Genomic DNA, 17,731 nt, shown 5'->3' with positions numbered 1-17,731 from the left:
CTTAAATTACCATGACATGGTTGATTGACCTTGATGTTTCTCTCTGTGCTCAGATGTGATCTGGAACCAGAACAAACCAGTTCCAGGAGCTGCTGAGGCAATTAGGAAGCTCAGATGTTTGGCAAGTATAATTATATCAAACAAGTATACTAATTTATCATATCATATACCAAGAAAAATATGACTATATAATACACATGTGGTACATATACAATACCTGAAACAGATATGTAATATGTCCGACCTCTGCTATCCGGATATGTCAGGACTGGTGCTCATCTGGATGAAGGATATGGTTGGATGTTTGGAATAAGGTGTGCAATTTATGTGAGTTTGTGTAGGAAATTTGTTTGACTTTGAAATCCCAATGCCACATGCATTCCATGGTGAATATTATCTTGTAACAAGTGACACTTAGAATTATCCATGTATCACATTCATTCTACATAACTTTATTCATTACCCAACAGATAGGAGTTGATCCTGTAAAAAGAAATAAAAGAATGGGGATTTCAGAATCTGGATCTGTATAAGGGAGTTGATTTAGGCATGCAGTCATGATATGCTGTCTTGGTATCTTTTTTTTCTCCCACTCCTCTTCTCCTGTTCATCATTTTCTTTTCTTCTCCACATTATTCTCTTCTCCTTCTCCTCCTTCCCTACTCCCTATAATTTTATTTCTTCTCAACCTCTTCCTCCTTCTCTTCCCATTCTTCTTACTCTACATACTCCTTGTCCCCCTCCTCCTTCTTCTCCTCCTCCTCCCCCTCCCCCTGCTCTTCCTCCCTCCTTCTCTTCCTCCTCATCTTACTCCACCTCCTCCTCCTCCAATTCCTCCCTCCTCCCCTTCCTCCTCCTCCTCCACCTCCTCCTCCCCCTCCTCCCCCTCCCCCTTCCTCCTCCTCCCCTCCTCCTCCTCTACTTCCCCTCCTCCTCTCCTCCTCCACCTCTCCCTTCCTCCTCCTCTCCTCCTCCTCCTCCTTCCCTTCCTCCTCCTCCTCCTCCTCCTCCTCCTCCTCCTCCTCCTCTACCTCTCCATCCTCTTCTTCTTCCTCCTCCTCCTCCTCCTCCTCCTCCTCTCCCCCTCCTCCTCCTCCTCCTCTTCTTCCGCTCCTACTCATTTTCTTTTCTCAATGTGCACAGGGTAAACAAGTTCTGTTTGTGACAAACAACAACTTCCTGTCCAGGGATCAAATTCTCAGGAAGTTCCAGTCACAGGGACATCAAGTGTCAAAGGTCAGTGACAGTGTAAAAGTGATGCATGGCTCTGAGTGCACCGTTAGGAATGATGTGCATTAAGGTAACTGGAATGTTTGACCAGGAGGCGAAACCAAATGGATGGAGACTAGATTCCACAGTTATACTGCATACTGCATGCACACTATTTCTGCTGATGCATGAAAAAACTAGTCTATCATCTGTTTTATAGAACAGGGGAGATTTTTTTCTTCTTTTTTTTGTCCTGTAACCAGAAGGCAAATTTACTGGATGCATTTCTTTTTGGCTTGCCATATAGACACATTCTGCACATCAAGTACATCCAGCAAAATGTATGTGATGCTTGGTTAGCTAGCAAATATAGGCATCTCTTCCCAGTGCACAAACTCATATTTTGTAAAGCGTAGGCCTATGGAATGATAACTTGTTTATGGTGGTTGTGGTTAGTGAGGCAACATGCGGCCAGAAAATGTCAACACACAGCTCTTGACCAATGAAATTGAACCCCTATCTGGACAGACACAAGATAATCTGGTAGTTGTCATTGCACAATGTATTTGTTTGTTTTTTTCATTTTTTGTGTATTACTGAAAGCATACTTGATTGAGTACTGGTAGTCTGCACTTAGAAAATAGATTCCATTCAAGCATTGTTGGAAGCATGTGTTGTCACTGTTCCACCTTATGAAATACATGTGTGGACAATTGCACGAGACATGCAACAAAAATTCACATTATGTGTTGCATAAATACTGTACTGAAAAAAGCAAAAATTGAAGTTGCCTTATCTTACCAGCTTTACAAGTAGCTTCAAAGACAAGAATTTCAGCCATAATCAAGTTGACATTTTAGATGCTTTCAAGTGAGCAGGTTATCAAGCATGTAAAAAAAAATGGATAGAGTTAAATACAACAAGAACGAAACATTGTCACATGCTTCATACCAACATTACTGCAAAGTTGCACAGTATCAGGCACAAACAGAGTGTATTACTAGATAACTGCATACCAGTGTGTAGCATGTTACTTGCTACCATCAATTGTAACCGTGCATCACAAAACAAACACAAAAAGTTGAGCGCTCTGATTTTACACAAGGACTCAAAATATGTGAAATGGGTCAACCGAGTCAATCTTGAGTTTTTCATACTTCTTAAAAGAGCAATTATCATCCTGCTTCTACATTATTCTAAAGTTCAGGATCATAAAACAAATGGGAAATTGTGGTTTTAGCAATTTTCTAGGACATTTTTTTTTTTGTGTAGAATAGTGTGATTCGATATGTCTTCGAGTCCCCTTTTCATTTCTTAAAAATCCTTTACCCACTCCTCACTTTCAAGTCTGATAACTTTTGAAAGGATAATGCAAATGCTTTGAAATTTTGCACAAGTCATGGATAGAATGTGTTAATAGAGCATATTCAATTTCAACTTAATCTGATAATCCCTTCAATGTTACTGAGCACTACAGTGTTTTACATCCTGTTTTTTGTCCCATTCATCACACAGCTAGCACGGCAGGGTAAGATTAAGCACTTGAATATACCCCACACTTTGGAGCCTTTTTTCTCAGTACACACTTTTTTCCAGAGTGTGTGCTTTCTTTCCAATGTTTAGGTAGGTTTATAGGGGAGTCCATTTGGATTGAGTTATACATCATTTTAAAGCTTAGAGTCTCCTCTTTCAAAATCTGCCCTCAACTAAAATCCCATGTCTGGCGACTCTTTGTTGCCCATGTGATGCAGGGTCACAGTAGTTGTCTTCAGATGAAAGGATCTGGGAATCCTTGGAAAATGTTAGAATTACCCTGGATAATTGATTTCTAAAGGACATTTGGCCCAATGCATGGGATTCTAAACCTGAGCAAACAAGACAGAAATGATTGTGTCTTGTCCCAAGGCTTTTACTATTATTGTTATCACCATCTTTTTTCTTCTTTTTTTTTTTTTTTATAGGAAGAGATCTTCAGTGCGGGATATGCTACAGCTATATACCTTAAAGATGTACTTAAGCTGCAGGGCAAAGTGTACCTGATTGGATCAGATGGTCTTGAAGCAGAACTGCAAGCCTGTGGAGTCCCCTGCATTGGGGTTGGGGTAAGAGAGACATCATCTCTGTTGTGGTGGTTCTATCCACCTTCTCGTGAGGGAAAGCAGAGGCAATTCCTGATAGAAACCAGTAGCACCAACCTTGAGCATTACTCAATGAGTGAAGGTTACTTGATTAGAGGCTTGTCTATTCTATATGAATAGTTCAAGTCACTTTGAGTAAAGTAGAAAACCAAAACTGAAGTAATCTTAAGTAAAGGCCCCCCCCCCCCCCCCCCCCCTTTGCAAGCACCTTGCTGGTTGGCACTGAATGGTCCGCTTCAAAGGCCACTCTAAACATTTTCTTGAATTTTTTGATGAGCATACCTGTAAAGTTTTATGAGTAGATTTACCATGTACAAGAACAACAGTCAAAGTACGAGTTTATCATCTGCAAAGATCAAAAGCCTTCTGGTAGATCCAAATGTACCACTCCTGACAGTTTCCTACAGTCCATTTGTTTGTTCAAAATCCACTGAAGTATGCAGTGCTCTATCGGTTGAGTGATTTTATTCTGAGTCCAGACTGTTCTTTAAAAAAGAGGTTATTTGTCAAATAGTCATGCAGCTGATTGTGGACTACTCTACGACTTCTGAAAATCTTTGAGACTATAACCCACAAGTACAAAAGATTGGGTAATATTATTGTTTATGTCATGTTTGTCCCTGCCCTTATGAACCAAGATATCTCTGGCCTCCTACTCGTTAATAGAATATCCCCAGTTTCACGAGAGGGATTAAAGGAATTGGTCAAATGCACATAGCTTTACCTTAGCTTCCTTTTCACTCTTCTGGAATATTCCCAGTTATAAAAGAGAGAATTAAGAATCTGGCCAAATGCACATGAATGACATGTGCTGCTATCTTCCAACATTCTTGAATCTATTTCAGCAATTGAAGCAGTTTTTATATTAAGCTTTAATTTGTATGCATGCATTCCAACACACAATTTGGGTCTATTTCATCAAAGCTAAAGACATCCCTGTGATAGAATTGGACTAAATTCTTGTATAGTGTTGTTGGCTTGTGTTTTGTGTGGCAGGTGTCTACTCGCTTCACTGGAATTCATTTGATAGCTTGCATGAATGATATTTTATTTCAGTATATGTGTGCAATTTTGTTTTTTCAAGGCAAATGTGATAAACAAAACTTGGTTTGATACGTACTGTAGTTATCTTGTTCTCTACAGTAAATCATGTATGCATGTGTTTCATTTACAGCAACAACAAAAAATGGTCTTCGTTTCAAGATGTTGATTATTTGTGGTTTAAGTAGTGCAAAATGGTAAGCAATTTTTATGCTTCAATTACTAGTATAACACTATTCAGGAAAGTGAGTATAGTAACATACAACTTTTATGCAAGATCCTACTGAGATTGATGTGCCAATAGAGATCCCTCATTATTATGCAACACATAGCAATTTGATTGTGCTTATGTGGAGTTTATAAAAAAAATTTATGATTTTCATTATTTTTTGGTTGCCAGCCTGACCCATACCTGGGAGAGGAGGCGGAACATAAATGGCTTGAAGAAGAATTAGATGGAGATGTAAGTACATGTCTTTGTGTCATCATTAAAGACCACATTTGTAACTTTTCCAATATACCCTCCCAAAATGTTAATTCTCTTTTCAAACTTGGTGGTAGTCTTTTCTATCAAACATTGTACAAGGGGATCAACAGGGTCGTTGAGGTTGGCCGGTGTACTTCATTTCTGGACCCTCCTTATATCCGCACACATGGGACACACCCATAAGTGGATATTGTAACCTATACCTAATTATAAACATGTTCTGCTATGAGAGGGTTCAATAGTAGTACAATGCAGAATCAACAAATCGGAAAACAGAAAATAAGACAGGAAAAGTTTTAAAGGGTATTCTTTGGGGGGAAATACATCTGTTAGTCTCAACACTTGTTTTAACATTCTAATTTTATATTTGACAATAATTTTCTGGCAGACCCCATATTGCAAGCACACAGTGATAATGCAGATGAATGTAGAGATTGGCTTGCTTTTTTTTTACACAATGTATGATTTTAGTCGCTGTTTGGTCTGTCATGAAAGATTTTTCTTTGCTATATCCTCACTAAAGTCTTCTTTGTGTTTCTCTGTTGCTTAACCCGCAATGTATCTCACAACAAATATGAATTGAAGAATCTTCAAATTGCCATACGTTAACACATAGAACTGTTTGGGACCTGACAAATTCCTTAGTTGATAGCGGATTCTCGTATCTGACCCCACTGTTATCATTTTCGTTGAATCTATTCATTAAAGCCATCTTCAACATGGAATAATTCTTCACTTATGCACATATCTTTGAGAAATGTTTAAGAAAAGTAAAGTATCATATATCAAGTATCAGAATGAATTGAGTGTAGGTTGATTGCCTTTGTTTTCGTACATTCTTTCTGTCTCTGTCAGGTAAAAGCCGTTGTTGTTGGCTACGACAAGCATTTCAGCTATGTGAAAGTGTTCAAGGCGGCTTCGTACCTATCCATCAGTGATGTGGCTTTTGTTGGAACCAACACGGATGAGAGCGTCCCCATCCCAGAGAAGGGAAAAACTAAACCAGGTGCAAAAAGGAGTCAAGTGACTCCGTCATTATTTTTCTGTCTTCTTTGTACGTGGATGTAGATTTGACTACATGGAAGGAGTCAAGTGACTCCAACATTATTTTTCTGTCTTCTTTGTACGTGGATGTAGATTTGACTACATAGAAGGAGTCAAGTGACTCTGTCGTCATTTTCCTGTCTTCTTTGTACGTGGATGTAGATTTGACTACATAGAAGGAGTCAAGTGACTCTGTCGTCATTTTCCTGTCTTCTTTGTACGTGGATGTAGATTTGACTACATAGAAGGAGTCAAGTGACTCCGTCGTTATTTTTCTGTCTTCTTTGTACGTGGATGTAGATTTGACTACATAGAAGGAGTCAAGTGACTCCGTCGTTATTTTTCTGTCTTCTTTGTACGTGGATGTAGATTTGACTACATAGAAGGAGTCAGGTGACTCTGTCATTATTTTTCTGTCTTCTTTGTATGTGGATGTAGATTTGACTACATAGAAGGAGTCAAGTGACCCTGTCATTATTTTTCTGTCTTCTTTGTACGTGGACATAGATTTGACTACATAGGAAAGAGTCAAGTGACTCCAACATTATTTTTCTGTCTTCTTTGTACGTGGATGTAGATTTGACTACGTAGAAGGAGTCAAGTGACTCTGTCGTCATTTTCCTGTCTTCTTTGTACATGGATGTAGATTTGACTACATAGAAGGAGTCAAGTGACTCCGTCGTTATTTTTCTGTCTTCTTTGTACGTGGATGTAGATTTGACTGCATATATGTATTCTTTATCCTCCATGAGACTTGCTGGGATTTTGGTTGTTTTGTTTTGTGTTGTTGTGTTTGCAGTTTTATATGATTTTTGTTTCTAGAGATAAGTTTTCATCAAAAAAGAATAAAAATATACAAAATGATGCCTGGAAAATAAAAAAGTTCCAAGAAAGTGTGATACAGTTTCACAGATGTCGTAGTTACCTCTGAGCTAAATGTCACATATACGGAATATTTCTTCTTTATCCTGTTGGGAAGAGGAGAGGGGGATGGGTCAAAGGAAAGAGATAGGAATGTCAAAGACAAGGGGTGATATTTGACTTTCAAATAGACATTCAAATTAACTATGAATTTCAGTAAAATTTTTACGCCACTTCACTTGAAATGCTGATTAGAGTTGTTGGGGTTTTCTTAACCCGTTGTGGATGGGCTGATTTTGCTACAACACACAGTTCCTATAGACACTTGCCTGAGTATACTCGGGATTCATCTTCAATGGGGTAAGAAAAATTGTTTGTTTATTGTATCATTTTTTATGTTTATTTTTACCTTTTCATTGCTAGTCTTTTTAAAGTCTGCATCTTGTAGTTTTTTGTTTATATTTGTCTGTAATGAAATCATGCGAGGATAAATTTTACATGATATACTTTTGTTTATGAGTGTATGTTTGGTCTAAATGATTCTAAAATATCTGCCCCATACAGGCACTGGTGTATTTGTCAGAGCGATAGAGATTGCTTCATGTCGCTCGGCAACCACGATTGGAAAACCGTCTCGCTATCTTCTGGACTGCATCAAAGAGAAGTGAGTGATGTTGTGCAAATATCTTTGAACTTTTATCAGAGTTGTTAGTAGGATTTTTAGTGGGGTTGAGAGTGGTGGGGATGCAGCTTCAAAATTGGAAATAGTGGCTCTTTCTGATGGAATGATAGAACTAAGTGGGATAGAGTCTCAGAAGAGCATGGCCATATGCAGGATTTTTGTTCTTTCATTTTTGGGCAAGAATATGTGAAATTTGGGGAAGAACATGAAAGCAAAAGAGCATAGCCAGTGAGCTAGGGGAGGGGGTATCCCCCCCCCCCCCAACTCCAGAGAACTTTTGTATTTTTTAGAAAAGTGAAATTTTGTGGGATGCACTGCACCCCTTTCCGCGGCCAGATTTAACATTAACATTAGCTGTCTAGCCCATCTTGTACCATTTACAGTGCACTCCCATTATCACAAACACGTTTATAACGAAATTCCGGTTACAACGAAGTAAAAATTCAGGCCACAATATTATCCACTCTATACATTTTTATTGTTTATTTGTTCGGTCATAACAAAATTTCGATATAACGAAAGAAAACCGCCGGTCCCAAGGACTTCATTATGATGGGAGTCCATTGTAGTTTAATTTGATTTCATTTTCTTTGTCAAGGCTAATTCACTCTCATCCTGACCTTTGACCTTCCCAGATACGACATCAACCCAGAGAGGACACTGATGGTGGGGTGACCGGCACAACACGGACGTCCTCTTTGGCAAACGATGTGGGATGAAGACCATGGCTGTTTTCACAGGTGTGCTCAGCAAGGCGGAGCTGACCCGTTACCGGGAGTCGCCGGAGCCGGAGGAGCAGGAATACGTCCCAGACTTCTTTCTGGACTCTGTTGGGGACCTTTCCTCCCTGATTGATTTATGAGGCATCTGGCTCTCTCATTTCGAAAGCCGACTCCATTAAAATTTCTCTTTCTAATCATTTGAACTGCGGTGCATTTATTTTGCCAGCTTTTCCATTTTTTGTAACCAAATATCATTAAAAAGATGATTTTGGCATCTGTGTGTCGTTAGTCAAATCATCAAAGAAATAAAGGGTCCAAATTGTACAATGCTAAAAAATAGTGAATTCATCAGATTTAGTCATTTTCTTTTCTATAGAGAATGAATGTTTGAGCCACATTAGGACAGCAGGATCCAATTCTGTGCCAGTAATCATCCTGTTGTGAATTAAAACCTGCTCCAGCAACCAACTGTGTATAATGATCACCTGCCCAATGCAACCAAATGGAAATCCCCACAAAAAATAAAAGTGAAGAAAAAGTTAAGTAAAAGTTAAGTAAAAAAAAAAATTAAAGGACCTGTGCATAGTGACCCCTACTTCACTAAACCTACTTAAACAACCAGCAACCTCAGATTTCATTTCCACTAGATGACCAAAAGTTTTGCTCATCGACAGCCCAGAAGTGCACAGTGGCAGAGGGGCCAGCTTCTGATAGCTGTATACGCCGAATATTTCGCGAGGTTTTCATTTTCGCGATTTGCGCGAGTCAGGTGCTATTCTCAAAATTTAAAGACACGCAAAAATGTTGACTCTGATCCCGATGTGAATGCGATGTATACATATGTTCACTTCTCCATTCAGTTCAGGATGAAGGAACTTGTCGGATAAAATGTCACAATCGTGAGAAATCAGCCAATCAGACTAACCAAAACTTGTCGGATAAATCGTTATTTTATCCGACAAGTTCCTTCATGAATCCACAATCGTGAATTTAACCGATATTGGGAATTCCCGATACGCAAAAATTTAGACTCGCAAAATATATGGCGTATACAGTAGTAGCTTTGGCAGCTGTTGCATCAAACAAATGCGAATGAGACTTGTCTACAACTTTCAAGGCAACTGGTGATCATTTGAAGGGCAGGACCATAAGTCATATAGGTTTATACTTGTGTAGTATAATGACGTGGTGTACATATCATCATTTGGGATATTAACAATATTTATTACAGTGGCGACCTTATCGAACTTATCCAACAATTACCACCTGTCGAGAGTAACCACAGTTTGTGTATCCCTTGAGAGTTTATTGCATGCTGGTTTGATTGTATTAGAGCAGACTAGCTCAAAGAGATTCTGAAGCATCAACCACATCTGCGTATAAGATGGTTTCGTCCTCAATAGAGGTGTATGAGCATATTACAATATCACTTGATTTATTAAGTGGCTTTGTTATTCCTGAACACTGAGCAGCTCTCAGTGATCGCAATGTCTAACCTTTCATTTGAAACAGGTTTTAGGGATGAATGAAATTTTGATGAGAAAGCTTTGGTAACAAAGTGCAATGAAGTGCATGGGATAGGTATACAGATAGAACAATGTCAGAACTATACTGGTGTCAAGGATTGAGGCAACTGTGAAGATACAAAATGTACCTGTGTTCCTCTGACTGTTTGTACATTTGATCTGTTACAGAGACTCCAACTCTCTCGTTTTAGACGGGAGATCTCCCGCCGAAAGCCCACTTTTGCAACATCTCCCGTTCTCCCGCTTGAGATTTCATTTCTCCCCTCCTGGCCCTATGTCTCCCGCTTGAAATGATTTCCTACTTTAATATCATTGTTTGTTGAAAAATAAGCCTTAGATAGCATGAGAGAGCATCTAGAACCGAGCTTCAAGGGCCCTTAAGCGGGCCCTGGACCCTGGCCGCAAGGAACTTCGCGCTTTGCGCTCGTGATGTACGCTTCGCACACATCAAATTGGAGTCTCCCGTTTGATAGGGGTACAGGCGGGAGAATCTCCCGATCAGAAGGTGCTTGGGGTTGGAGTCTCTGCTGTTATGCTTTGTTTTTGCACAAAATTTCAGTTTTTCTCTGATCAATGTTAAGGAATAGATTGTATTCAAGGTCAAAATTATGTTGGTTATTGGGTCGGTGATCAAACTCAATGATCAGACTGGTTCTGGTGTCATAATGTGAACTACAAGTTTGTTTTGGAAGCGCAGTCTCATCTTTTCATTTCTTGAAGCATCTGCCAATCACATAGTATTATTTAATCTTCACTTTGTTGTAAATGGGACATCATGACTGATGAACTAGAATTTTAACAATTCTCTTTTTTCAAATCTGATTGGGTGCATCAATACAGAGTGCATTGCCATTATGATGTCATTTTGTCCCTTCTTTTTGGCAAAATCAGTGGTCTAATCACCAGTCTGTTTTAACAGTAACTCATCTTTGTGCAGTCTACATCTTTAAAGATAAATAATCATGGCCGATGTGCAATGGTTTATTTGTTACTAACCACCGTGTATCGCTAGAACTCCTGCCATGACGACAGACTCTTGTAATAAGGAACCCTTAAACATGTATAACAACATCTAAACATATCAAAAATATACCTTCTTCCCTGAGGGTTTGATAAACCAAAACTCTATACTGTATCACTACCATTGCTGCTGCATTTTGCTACTGCATGTCATAAAGTTGGTAGTGATGGTTTTAAATCTTCCCTATGTCCTGAAAAACATGTGGCCTTTCATTCTCTGTGGTTGACTGTAATAGTGTTGATATATTGCACTCTTTCTATTGATTGATGTGTATGCATGTTGCCTATATTTTGATCCTCTTTGGCCAGTTATAGTATGCATTATGAATTTGGAATATCTATAGATTATTTATGGATTTTGTATACGTGTACAACATTTGCACTTTACTGAAAGTGGCTGTTATGGGGGAAAAAAGAACTTACAATATTGATATAGGCCTACACATACATTGTAAAGTGCTTTGTACAGCTTGATACTATGCAAAAGAGGTGTTATATAAAACGGAGGTATTATTAATATGACTGTATGACTAGCAAAATCTTGCTCAGGTATGTATCAAACTTGGAGAAGGGCATCAGCAATACAAGTAGTGACAGAAAAAAAAAAGGATGTGGGTCTTGTTCATTTCTTTGAGTGCATCATTGTGGTGTTTCAGATGCAAGCTGAGAGAACTGAAATGTGTGAATGTGTCAGGATGGAGAAAATGTCTTGTTCGAAAACTGGACTTTGAATTTTTGTGCCAATTTTTAGCTTGCTCCATTGCCAACTCAACCATTCAAAATCAGTCATGTATGTAGGTCGTATATTGTACACATGTTTACATATGCAGACATATGTACTTGAGGAAAATTGATCATTTGATTAAAAAAAAAACATTCAAAAGTGACCTCATCATCACATGGAGCAAATATTTCAGTGATACCTCATTTGCTGTAATACATGGAATATTTTCATGGTATGATTAATTGTTTTCTTGTATTTTAGGAGCTTTGATAAAAAAAAATACCTCACATTAACAAGAATAAAGTGAACTAATTTTTGCAGTCAAACTCTTCACATTATTTATGGATATACACTCAGCAAAAAAAAAAAAAGAGGGAAAGTGAAAAGTTTTTTTTTCAGTATATTTTTTTCGCAGAAGAATTTAATAAAACCAGTGCATTATATACCACATTAATTGGTATTAACCTGGTAGGTAAAACCATAGGAAACATTGATATACGCATGAGAGAATACATGCCCTCCGAGGAACAAAAGTAAAAATTGCCAAAATTGACAGTTGTCATTCATTTGCAAATGCCCTTCAAGAAAACAATTACAAAAGGTCAATTAACACAATGAGAGACATGAATGAAATAGCAAAAATAACTTTCTCGTTTATCTCTTTAAAGTTTCTAACAAAAACAAAGTGGGAACCAAAAGAGGGAAAATTTTTTCGAGATGTCATGGGAGTAAAGCCACAAAGGTGATTAAATGAACAGAATTTCTTATTTCATTCATTGGATTTAGGAATTTAAGATTTCATGAGATGAATGTTTTTAATCTCGCAAATTTGAAATGATAACTCAAATTTCTACATTTTTGTAAATAGTGATTATTTCCTAATGTCATTTGAATTTGGATTAAACAAAAAATTCTCCATTTCCCTCCATAATTTTCAGGCTTTCTTAATCGACCGGAATAGAGTTACAAAGACATTATAGATGTCATAGGTTTGTTATCACAAATCAGTTAATGTTTTTTATTGTGTTACATTCGTCTTTTGTTTTCATTGTTATCACGGGAGAGCACTGACACTTTTTCATTATTGCAATTTTACTTATGTGACTTGTAAGAGAAAAACGAAAGTGTTCACTCATTCATAAAGTTTCATTATTTTATGACCTACCATGGTGACAGCCAATTCAATTACATTTAACGTGGCATATATATAATGCATTAATTAGCCAAACATTCTATGAGAAAAACGAATTTGAAAACGGTGTTCACTTTCTCTCTTTGCTGAGTGTTATGTTGTCAAGACTCCTGAAGAAGGCGTAGGACGCTGACAAATTGAGTCGAATAAACTCATGCTTTATTGGCCAAAAAATGCATTACCAGTTTGTTTCTTCATTTTCTCCATGGAGCCAATACGTGAAATCTCACGTATTGGCTCCATGGAGAAATGAAGAAATATATATATATACGGAGTTATGCAAGGTTTGAATGCAAAACAGATATAGCAATTTTGGGTTGTCAATTTGAGATTTAATCTAATTTAATCTGGGGAAAAATTATTAAGATATGTGATAACGTGTGCAGTATCATTGAACAGATTTTTTTTTTCTCTCTCTCTGTAGTGATGACCTTCCTTTCAAGATAGTGAAAATGGCATTTGTCTGATTTTGCGTTTAAACATTTTATATACACGCATATATTATTCAGTAGGATTGGCCAATGAAGTACAAGTATATGGCGCACAGAAAGAGTCAAACATAACACTGTCTTCATGAGCCAAAAGGCATTGCCAGGTTTTTTTTTGTTGTTTTTTTGTTTTTGTTTTTTTTTTTGGTTTTGTTGTTGTTGGGTTTGTTTGTTTTTTGTGGAGCAGATACCTGAAATCTGAACGTGTCTATATAGGCCCAACATAATTCCATATTCCTTTATTCATATCTTTATTTCGAAAATGTGCATGTTGTCATCTCTTTGGTATCCCTTGACTTTCACTAAATCTTCATAGCATCACCAAAAGATCATCATGACCATGTTAACAATAACATATCAGCCAAGCGGATGTTTCACCAAGATGGACTTAAGTAGAAGTTCAACTTAAATCGTTCTTAATCTAGATAATATATGGCCCTTGGTGACCGGCATCACTGCCCATATTAAAGTGGAAAATGCCCCCCCCCCCCCCCCCGAAATAAAAATGGTACAATTTGCTATAGGCTCAGAAAGGGAAATGAACGGCCACAAAACCGAACCCCACATAGGTCGAACTTCCGCTACGTCTGCGCGCGATGTCTCCTGGAGTCGATGTGTAGACTAACCTTGTCTTCGAGGAGTCGCAAAAGAATCAACCATGTTTGATTTTTTTTTTTTTTTCGGAGACTTTTTCCAGTCTCCAGCTGGTCTCGGAGACGTCTCCGTGACGTCTCCTTGTGGCGGCCAGGTCGCCGGGACTAATTTTGTCCGCGACGTCTCGGACACTTCTCCGCGGGGACCTTGCTGGGATCCATGATGACCTCCCAGCGACGATATGGAGACGTTCTAGAGACGTCTCAACAACTTAGAATACATCTCAGGAGACGTCGGGGCGACGCTGCTGTGACTTGAAAGTAGGCCCTTCAGGAGATTTGCATGTGTTGCTTGCAAAAATGTTTACCAAAAATAGACTAATACATGTAGCTAGAACACCAGAATACTAAGTGCGAATGTTCTTCGATCATTTAGGCCTACCCCATGCAAGGGATCAATTTACTTAAATAGGCCTACAGAGGACCACGAATTTGGAATCCACTTGACTCTGTTTTTCATATCATATCTGTTTTGATGTTAGTATTTCTGTCTTTAAGCGCAAATTGAAAAGTTTTCTTGTGCACAAGTAGGTGAACGGATCAATGATAAAGTTATATTTTTTTGTAGGACTCATCAGTGAGATTGTCTTATATTTGTGAGACCTAATTATTTTCTGATTATTCATGTGGGATTCTCAGAATATTTTCGTTGCACTCTGACTAGTCCTCCTGAAGCCTATATTTTTTTCCATAATATCTAATTTATGTTAAAGAGGTGGTATAAGCTAGGTATGGTTAAGATGCGATTCAGATTTTTTTTTTTTGTACTGCAAGATAAACTAGAAACTAGCCTACTCATATATTAAAGAGCATCGAATTCTGAGAGGAATTATTTGATGAAATTCGGTTTGAAATGGCTGAGATATCCAAAAACATAGCTAAACAAAGTCTTAATAAAAGGGCACCTTTGGTCTTAGGATCTCAGCCATTTCAAAGCCAATTTACTATTTTCATCAAATAAACTTAAATTTCCTCTTAGAATTGTATGCACTTTCCTATATTGCCTACAAGAGGTTTCTCATTATCTCACAAAAAGTTGGAAACCAAGCCCAATGTCAACCAAAATTCTACCACATAACATCCATTCTACCCCCCTTCCATCTCATAAGGAGTCTCTCGCACTTCTTTTAGTTCACCTCTACACATAGGTACTTGTTTTTTTTTGTTTTTTTTGTTTTTTTTTTGGGGGGGGGGGTTTGTTGTTAATTTGCTTGAGTGTGTTTCACTATACAAAGTTACCAATTTCAAAGATACCTGTTAGCTTCGTAAGCGGTAGGCCCTAAATACTATTTTTGCTCATAAGTTTGTTTGTTTGTTTTTTTCTTTTTGAGGGACCTTATTAAACAAGTCATACTTCCCAAAGGCCTTCCCTTGTCTTTTATTGTACTTAACATTATCTCTGATTGATATGTGCAATAGAGAATTTATTAAGGAAGGTAACAAAGTTCAAGTTCAATCGTAGTCTCGGAAGTCGCCTCTGATCGGAGTTGCCTTCTTGGTGACAGCCCGAGCCATTGTTCTGTTTTAATCCTTCTTCTTCTTCTTCCAAGTAAGTGCATCCCTCTTGCAGAGTATTGTCGCACTTGAGTACAAAAAGGGTAGTGCCGTCATAGAAACACGCATGTGGAGGTGCAGAAATTAACATGAAACTAACGTGCAAGTAAAAACCAATATTCTGGTGGACTATCGTAAATTGATGGAAGTGAGGCAGCTCTTGAAGGCTTCAACAGAAGGAGCCGTTACTGCTGCAGCTGGTAGGCTGTTCCATAGCGGGACCACACTTGGGAAAAAGCTATGCTGGTAGGTTTGGATTCGGCAGTGGTGCTGTCTCAGTTGGAGATCATGACCTCTGGTACCCGATGCAGGATACATGTAAGGAGGTGCAGCTGGAATGGCTACAAAACCGTTCATGATCTTGTAGAGCATCAGAACTTTGTTTTGGGCTCGTCGTTCAAAGAGGGATCTCCACTGCAGTTGTTGAAGCATGAGGGCAACACTGCTTTGTTGTGCGTAGTTTGCGGTAACAAAACGGGCTGCGCGTCGTTGTACCATCTCGATTTGGTTGATGAGTTCCTTGGTGTGAGGGTCCCAGACTGTGGAGGAGTATTCAAGAGTAGGTCTTACATAGGTCTTATAAGCCAACGTCTTTATGTGTGGTGGGCATTTCCTTAGGTTGCGTCTGAGGAAACCAAGAGTGCTGTTGCTTCTCTTGCACATGTTATTGATGTGGGGTTTCCAGGTCAGATTGCGATGGATAGTGACACCCAAATATTTAGCCTCATCCACAATGCGAAGTGCTTTTCCATGAATTGAATATGGAGTTGTAGCATTGATGTTGTTTCGCTTGTTGGTGATTCTCAGCACCTCACATTTGTCAGCGTTGAGAGACATGAGCCACTTTTGTTCCCAATTCTGGATGTTACGAAGGTCTTGGTGAAGGGTTTCTGTGTCAGTGATAGTGTTAATGGATCGGTAAAGGAGTGCATCGTCAGCATAAAGTCGAATGGATGAAGAAACGCACTCGGGAAGGTCGTTAATGAAGACCAGAAATAATAACGGTCCCAGGACAGTGCCTTGTGGTACTCCTGAGGTGACGCTGACAGTGCCACTCTTTGATCCTTCCAGTGTAACTTGTTGGGTGCGTCCTTGAAGGAAATCCCTTATCCATTCCAGGGGCTTGCCTCTGATACCATAGTAGTGGAGTTTGAGAAGAAGGCGCTCATGTGGTACACGATCAAATGCCCGAGACAAGTCAAGAAGGATTGCATCAATCTGTTGCTTATCTCGTAGACCTGTGGCAAGATCTTGGACAGTGACCAGCAGTTGTGATTCACAAGAGCGTCTACGTCTGAAACCAAATTGGCAGTCTGTGAGAAGATTGAGGGTGTCAAGGTGATGCATTATCTGGCTGTGAATGATATGCTCAACAGACTTACAGATGATTGAAGTGAGGGAAATTGGTCTGTAGTTTTCCGGTCTATGCTTGTCCCCCCTCTTGAAGATGGGGGTGATATTTGCAGACTTCCACTCAAGAGGGATTTTGCCTTGATGGAGGGTGGCATTAAATAGAAGGCAGAGAATGGGCGCGAGTTCATCTGCGGCTTCTTTTAACAATCGTGCTGGTAAGTTGTCTGGACCGCATGCTGTATGTGGTTTGATGTTAGAGAGAAGCCTTCTTACTCCTTCAGGGCTGATAGAGAAGTCAATGATAGAAGGATGAGGACTGTAGCCAAGGTCTGGGAGCTCCGATGTATTTTCATGTGTGAAAACTGAAGCAAATTGTTCGTTCAACAAGTTAGCCTTAGTTGACGATTCACACTGTAGAATGCCATCTTTCAGTAATGGTGCAACACCACTGTTGTCACATCGTAGGCTTTTAATGTACGACCAGAATCTCTTGGGCTTTCCCTCCTCATCGCTGAGCATGTCACTGATAAATGAATGGTATGTTGACCTGCACTCCCTCTGCATATCCTTTTTAACAGTTTTGTACTTGTCCCAGTCTTCAGATTTACCACTTCTGCGTGCTCGTATGAAGGCTCTTTTCTTCCTCCTAGAAAGAGCTTTGATGTGAGTGTTGACCCAAGGCTGACTATAGCGAGTAGAAGTGAACTTGGATGAAACATGCTTATCCAAAACCTGATGAAGTTCAGATGTAATTTGATGCCATATGGTGTTGACTTCAGTGGAGATCGAGTTTGCCTGAAGAAAATGCTCCCTGAAAGTGAGGATTTCCGACTTAATGACAGCCCAGTCAGCTTTCTTCCATAAGAAAATTTTTCTTTGAACAGGTTTGAGTTTCCTGGCACGGGTGTCCGACAAGGTGAGCACCATGTCATGATCGCTCACTCCAGGTGTAGTAATGCAGCGAGAGATAAGGGATGGCCTGTTGGTCAGAAAGATATCCAGTGTTCTGTCACCTCTCGTGGGTTGGCTTACTACTT

At 39.1% G+C, this 17,731-nt stretch overlaps 1 long non-coding RNA gene across 1 annotated transcript; it reads left to right on the top strand.

Moving 5' to 3' along the window:
- Nucleotides 1-1,163: 1,163 nt before the first annotated feature.
- LOC139722863 (uncharacterized) lies at nt 1,164-5,860 on the top strand. Its single transcript, XR_011710310.1, has 4 exons — nt 1,164-1,236; nt 3,171-3,311; nt 4,789-4,851; nt 5,731-5,860. It is a non-coding gene; the product is annotated as an uncharacterized lncRNA (long non-coding RNA).
- The last annotated feature ends 11,871 nt before the right edge of the window (nt 5,861-17,731 follow it).

Source organism: Diadema antillarum, unplaced genomic scaffold, assembly GCF_040938485.1.
Source record: "Diadema antillarum isolate AM-2024a unplaced genomic scaffold, OU_Dant_1.0 scf00000174, whole genome shotgun sequence".
Taxonomy (NCBI): Eukaryota; Metazoa; Echinodermata; class Echinoidea; order Diadematoida; family Diadematidae; genus Diadema; species Diadema antillarum.
The sequence above is the reverse complement of the archived record's forward strand: the minus strand, read 5'-3'. Positions and strand labels throughout refer to the sequence as shown.